This window comes from Vanacampus margaritifer, chromosome 4, assembly GCF_051991255.1.
Source record: "Vanacampus margaritifer isolate UIUO_Vmar chromosome 4, RoL_Vmar_1.0, whole genome shotgun sequence".
Taxonomy (NCBI): Eukaryota; Metazoa; Chordata; class Actinopteri; order Syngnathiformes; family Syngnathidae; genus Vanacampus; species Vanacampus margaritifer.
This window is the reverse complement of record NC_135435.1, coordinates 17,596,387-17,602,386: the sequence shown is the minus strand read 5'-3', so window position 1 is coordinate 17,602,386 and position 6,000 is coordinate 17,596,387.

The window sequence follows — 6,000 nt, the reverse complement described above, 5'->3', positions numbered from 1 at the left end:
GAATAACATTAATTTTCATAATTCAGTAATTGCGTCCTGTCTTGTACAGAGCCTCAAGAAAAAGAAACCTTTGTCTTAAGTGTGTTCCAAGAAAAAGAAGGAAAAAAGAAGTCTCCCTTCTGCTCTCGAACAGAGACCCTGGGCCATGTCCAAGAATGGCTTGGGAAAGGGAATTGTGAAAGTGGTTGTCATGGAGGATTGAATGAAAAGAGGATGACTTTGTGTCTGCAGATGCATGTTACTGCTCTCTTTACATCCCTGCTAGTGAACAAAAGAAGCTAACGAATTCCAGACCTGCAGTATATAAACTGTCAAGAAAAGAGGACTGGATGACAATAATAGCTTTTGGCGGAAGAATTTCAAAGTGGCGGTCCCCATTATGAGGAGACGGACCAAAATGGCAGTGAGTTGTACTTCGATAGAAAGCTGTGTGACAGCACCCACCAAAAAAAAAAAAAGTGCATTTATTTTTAGAAAGGTCAGGTCAGTTGTACTTCTTGCATATTTTCAAAAATAAGGAAAAATGCTCACCATCTTGCAATAAACATGTACCTCATTCTATTTATGCGTGCAGGAAAGGCATGCCACGGTTTACCGTCTCTGAAGGCATCCTCTGGAATTTTTGCATTCTTGGCGGTTTAGTGGTTCTGGCAACAGGAGCAAGTTGCGAGTCAAAGGGCTGAATGTAAAGACGGTTCAGACCCAAAGGCAGCGGCCCTGCTCGTCTTAAACTTCCACCCTTTGCATCTTTTCCTCCTCTCCAGGATCACTTGTGGAGCCCAGACTGACATCAGGAGTGATTGCCGATTTGGTGCACACAGAATTAAAAGTCCTTATGAGAGTCATCCCAGTATTAAACAATGCAACTCTTCACTGGGACAAAGTCAACACCAGACAAACTACATGGCTTTGGTCAAACACGTGGAAATGCACTACAGGGATTAAATGAGGGAATGAATGCAGAAACTGGGGAAACAAAACATTTTGATAACTGCAAGAGCATGTGGTTGTCACATAAATCATCTGTGACATACTTTAAGCAATGTGACCAGATAAGAATGGTGCTATAATCTCACATGAGGGGAAAGAAAGGCATTTAAATGTGAACAATAGTGAAGAAATAAATTTACGGGAGTGTCATATTTGTGTGTATCCATCTGTTGTTAGTAGACTTCATGCTGGTTCAGGGAGGATGACAAATTTAGAAGCACAGTTCCATTGATTCCAAAGAAATTGAATATTGATTTTCTAGATCCTCACCTACATTATTGGGTTCTTATTTGGCCTATGAAGCACATCTCACTACTCTGTGGAAATCACTTTTTTTTTGTAATTTTGTGAACTAAATTTAATTCCCCCTTTGATGATTATAATCTATATAATACATGTAAAAAACCTACTCGTTTACATGAAGTCCAAAGTTGCCCTGTATAACTACTGTTGGCACAGTTCTACTGTACAGTAGTGCCTTGAGATGCGAGTTTCATTTGTAACTCAAAACACTTTTCTTAAATCATCTTTCCCCACTGAATTGAATGTAAATGCCTCCTCACTAAATTGCAAAAAAAAAAAAAAAAGGAAACTTGCACTATATAATCTATTTTATCAAAACCTAACAAGATAGAATGTAAATAATTTAGCAGTTTGTGCATTATGATTTACTACTGCAATCCAATTACTTGTGCTGCTCCTTCTGGCCACTAGGAGGCAGTATAATAAAGTCACGCAGACACAAACGAAGAAGTAAGATGCTATCGTTGTTTTTGTACACGATAAAGAATATACAGTATACCTGTGAGTATTGTCATACTGTACTGCACTTTTACATAGTAACTATCAATGCTAGCAGTTAGCATGCGAATGGCTATCTTTGAAATGCTTCGTCGGGCTACTGTACCTGTGCGCCTTTTTTACCCATTCACACTCGACATGATCAGATCCAAAAAATTCTTGTGTTTGAGCTGTTTGAGAGATATGATAGGGACAATACTGGGCAGTAAACTCTTTTTTTTCCCCAAAGACTTCTGAGAAGATGTCATTTCATCAGCATTTGCCTGGAAGTTCAGTTGACAAGAGAAGAGAGAGAAGGATGAAGGGAAGAGAGGCTGAGGGCGTGATTCTTCCGAAGGCGGCAGGCAGCCAACAACAACAGCCGACTCCAGTAGGTCGGCACAGGAAGGGAGTTAGGGAAAAGGGGGGGTATGGTGGGGGGGTTGGATGAGTGTTACTGTGGATCTATATGTGTGTGAAAGAGTGAGCGGGGAGGCTGTTAAAACTCTCATGCGTGCACCCTGGGCTGCTCAAGCGCTCCCCGTTTGTTGTTCCCGAGCCAGAAGGCTTTTGACTGGACCGATCCCAGGGGAGTCGTTACTCCACATTCCTTTCCCATTATTCCAGGCATCCCTTTATGAGCAGCAACATCCTCTGATTCGTTTGGCCTTTCCTCTTGCCCCCGATGTTCTGTGTTTTTTATTCTCATTACTTTGTGCTTATTAGCTGCTGCTGTTGCTCATGCTGAGGTGTGAGATGGCGATGAAGCTGAGGGCTCTGTTCTTTGATGCTTACTCATGCGTACGCTTCAAACCAGTCATTCTCAACCACTGGGGATGCGGCGGTAGCTTCCATTTAATGAGTTTGATGAAATCGCACACTTATGCGAGCGTATTATCTCAGTTGAAATTAAAAAAATACATTCAATGCAAAACATTCTTAAATACGTAAGGGATCAAAGGTCACAGACATTCAATGTTGTATTGTGGCCTTGCCTCCAAAAATTTAAATATCATGTACTGTAGATGATGAAATTCCTAAATTCCTTAAATTGTATGTTGAAAAAACCTTTGCTCATGCAGTTATTCACAAAATGATGAGCCTTGTCCTTTTTTTTGGGGGGGGGGGGGGGCAACTGAGCCGTTCAAGGATGCTCTTTTAATACCCAATCATGACACTCACCTGCTTCCAATCAACTCATTCACTGCCATTGACGGCTATAGACGTCAAAAATTCATTTTAACTATTTCTATTAGTTTAACATTTTTCCCACTTTTGTTAACACGAGTATGAAAACCTAGAATGTTTTTATTGTATCAGAACAGATATCAAATTTGTGATTAATCGTGAGGTAACTAGTGAAGTCATGCAATTAATTACGATTAAAAATTGTAATTGCCCGACGCCTCTAATTTTTAATGATCTTTTCTTTAAAAAAAAAAAAAAAGACTAAAAATTAAAAAATATATATTTTTTATTTAATTTAATTTTTTAAAGAAAATATTTTTTTAAATCGGGGGTGTCTGGCAATTACATTTTTTAAAAATTGTAATTAATCGCATGACTTCACTAGTTAACTCACGATTAATCACAAATTTTATATCTGCTCTAAATGTACAAAAAAAATTCTAGGTTTTCATACTCTTGTTAACAAAAGTAGAAAAAAAATTAAACTAATAGAAATAGTTCAAATGAATTTATGACGTCTATAGCCGTCAATGGCAGTGAATGAGTTAAGATGGTCACTTTTTTCAAAACAGGTGTTTTTGAGGATTTCTCAACTTTTTCAGTCTTTTACCTCTATCCGAGCTTTTTTGGAACACACTGCAGGCATCCAATTCAAAACGAGAGAATATTTCCAACAACAAAAACAATACCTTCTGAGTTTGAACATAATTGTATTCTGTTTGATTGGCATTTTCCACATTGTACCAATTCCATTGGAAATAGTTTTTTTTTTTACAATACAGGAAAGATTTGTAGCACTGTGTCATATAACTAAGAACGGGCCAGCAGCCTGAATTGGCCTGCAAACATCTGCTATGAGGAACAGGTGTCACAGCCTCTCCAGTTCCTCATCTGATGACCAGGCCTCTCCTTCAATTCCTTTATATGTTCTGTCAATCTTCCCATTCTCCTTCTTGTGGGTCTGTGCGACTTGAGAAGAGAGGAATGTTTCCAAGGAGTATGTCAAGACTTTTCAAGGAGAGCCGGAGTGGGGCATTGAGCCTCAGGCAATTCAAGTGGCGTCACAGTGACTGACATGTACAGGTGAAAGTGAATTGGGTCAACCTTGCGCCCACTGAGGGCAGGCTTCATTCATTTGCAGTGTATTTTAGCAGCAATGCTTTTTGTCACACTTCAATTATTTTTGTTGTTGAAAAACAACTCAGCTGGAGAATACAGTCAAGAACACCCACAGGCCTACACTGATCAAAATGTTTTTTTTCCCCTCCTTTTTTTGTGTGTGCAAGGAAACACATTCTTCAGTCGCACCTCTGACCTTGGAGAGAGGCAAAAAATCCTGCCGAAATAACTGAACAAATAAACAAGTAGGAGAAAGTGCAGGCCTCAATACTCAGAGGTTGCATTTTTCTCTTGTGTGTGAAGTGTGCGTGACACGCTTCATTGTTGCCGTGGGCTCAAGATAATCAAACACTTCCACTCATATCTTCAAAGATGCCCATATTGTAACAATTAATGAGTATCCACATCCATCGTTGAAATACTTTACGTCCACCATGTGTGAGGACGGCTGGTCGACTTGACGGCTCTTCATGAGGGAATTGAACTGCTGACTCTTTGACTGGCTCTACTTCCTGTGTCACCTCCCTGCAAAGGCACAAACACTCTCTTCTTCCTGCCTGGCCGGATGCAGAGATGTGACTGGCAGCAAAGCGCCGCTGTTATTTCTGGCATCAAAAAGTGTCACTGTCTCTCAGAACACAATGGTGCGCTAAACTGAACAATTATAGACTCAAGGTTGTCTTTCTTTTACTGGAATTTTGTTGTTGTTGAATGGAACAAGTTTGATTAAAAGCAGGTGAAATCCGCCATCCTCAAACTGTCCACTAGATGTCTCTAAACTTGTCTTGCGTGCTCATCGACTCACCTGATCATGGTTCTCTGATCTAATTGCTAAAATGTCCTTTCATTTGTGCTGGTCCCCTTGCCACGTTGACTGTCAGGTTGTTGTCCTTTCACTAGCTGACCTTTCCTTGGCTCATCAATTTGCAAAGTTTGAGTTCTTTCTGTTTAAACTTTTTTGTTTTATTTGCTGAAGCCATACTTACACGTCATTTTGCCTCATTTGCTCCTTTTTTTTTTCTTTCTTCCTCACAATCTTGTTCAAGTGTACTTGTATAGAGTTATGAAGTGTGCCGGAAGGGTTCAAGGGCTGGTCTCACAGTGGATTATCAAACCCAAACTGAGAATGGGCAAACAAACCCTTCAATTTGTGGAATGATAGTGTGTACAATTTTTTGCCATCTAGTGGTGAACTAATAGAATGCAATGATCTAAGATCTAAGCGCATGTGCACTACGGTACCTCAGAGAGACCACACTTTGCAAGCCTACTACGTTCGCTAAGTTTGTCTCCTTCAGGTATCCGTAGCAGAAAGATGGCGGCCTCCTGTAAGATAAAGTGTGACCTATGTAATTTAATTAGCGATTACTAGACATACGATTCAAATATGTACGTTGATGTTATGCAACTTTTTTTTTTTTTGTGCGATTTATTGAAATTGTGAATCGTGCTTATTAGTTCACCATTAGGGGCACTAAATGAATTTGTGCTTTCACAAGTGTGTCTCAAACTGATAGCCCATTGAATTAATCAGTTCCCAAGATATTGAAAATGTAAACATTTTCTACACTCTGTCTCTTAAAGTCAAACATTGGATGGATTCTTGCTACTTTGAATGCGAGTCGGCTTACTTCACTTAACTTCTGTTATTTTAACATTCTCTTCATCGTCCCTTGTTCTTTTGAAATACGTGATATTAAAAAAAGCCTCCCACAGAGAAAAGTCTTGCATGACAGCATAAAGTACATGATGGCTGTTTGAACAATTTTTCATGACATTCAAAGCATACACGTTTGATATCTTCACAATTGTATGTTACTTAATATTTAATAAATGCAGCAATACTGCCAATATTCTATGATCCAACATTACATTGCATTTTCCTCACTGATGTTCAATAGATGTTTCTCCTGTGGAGTATGA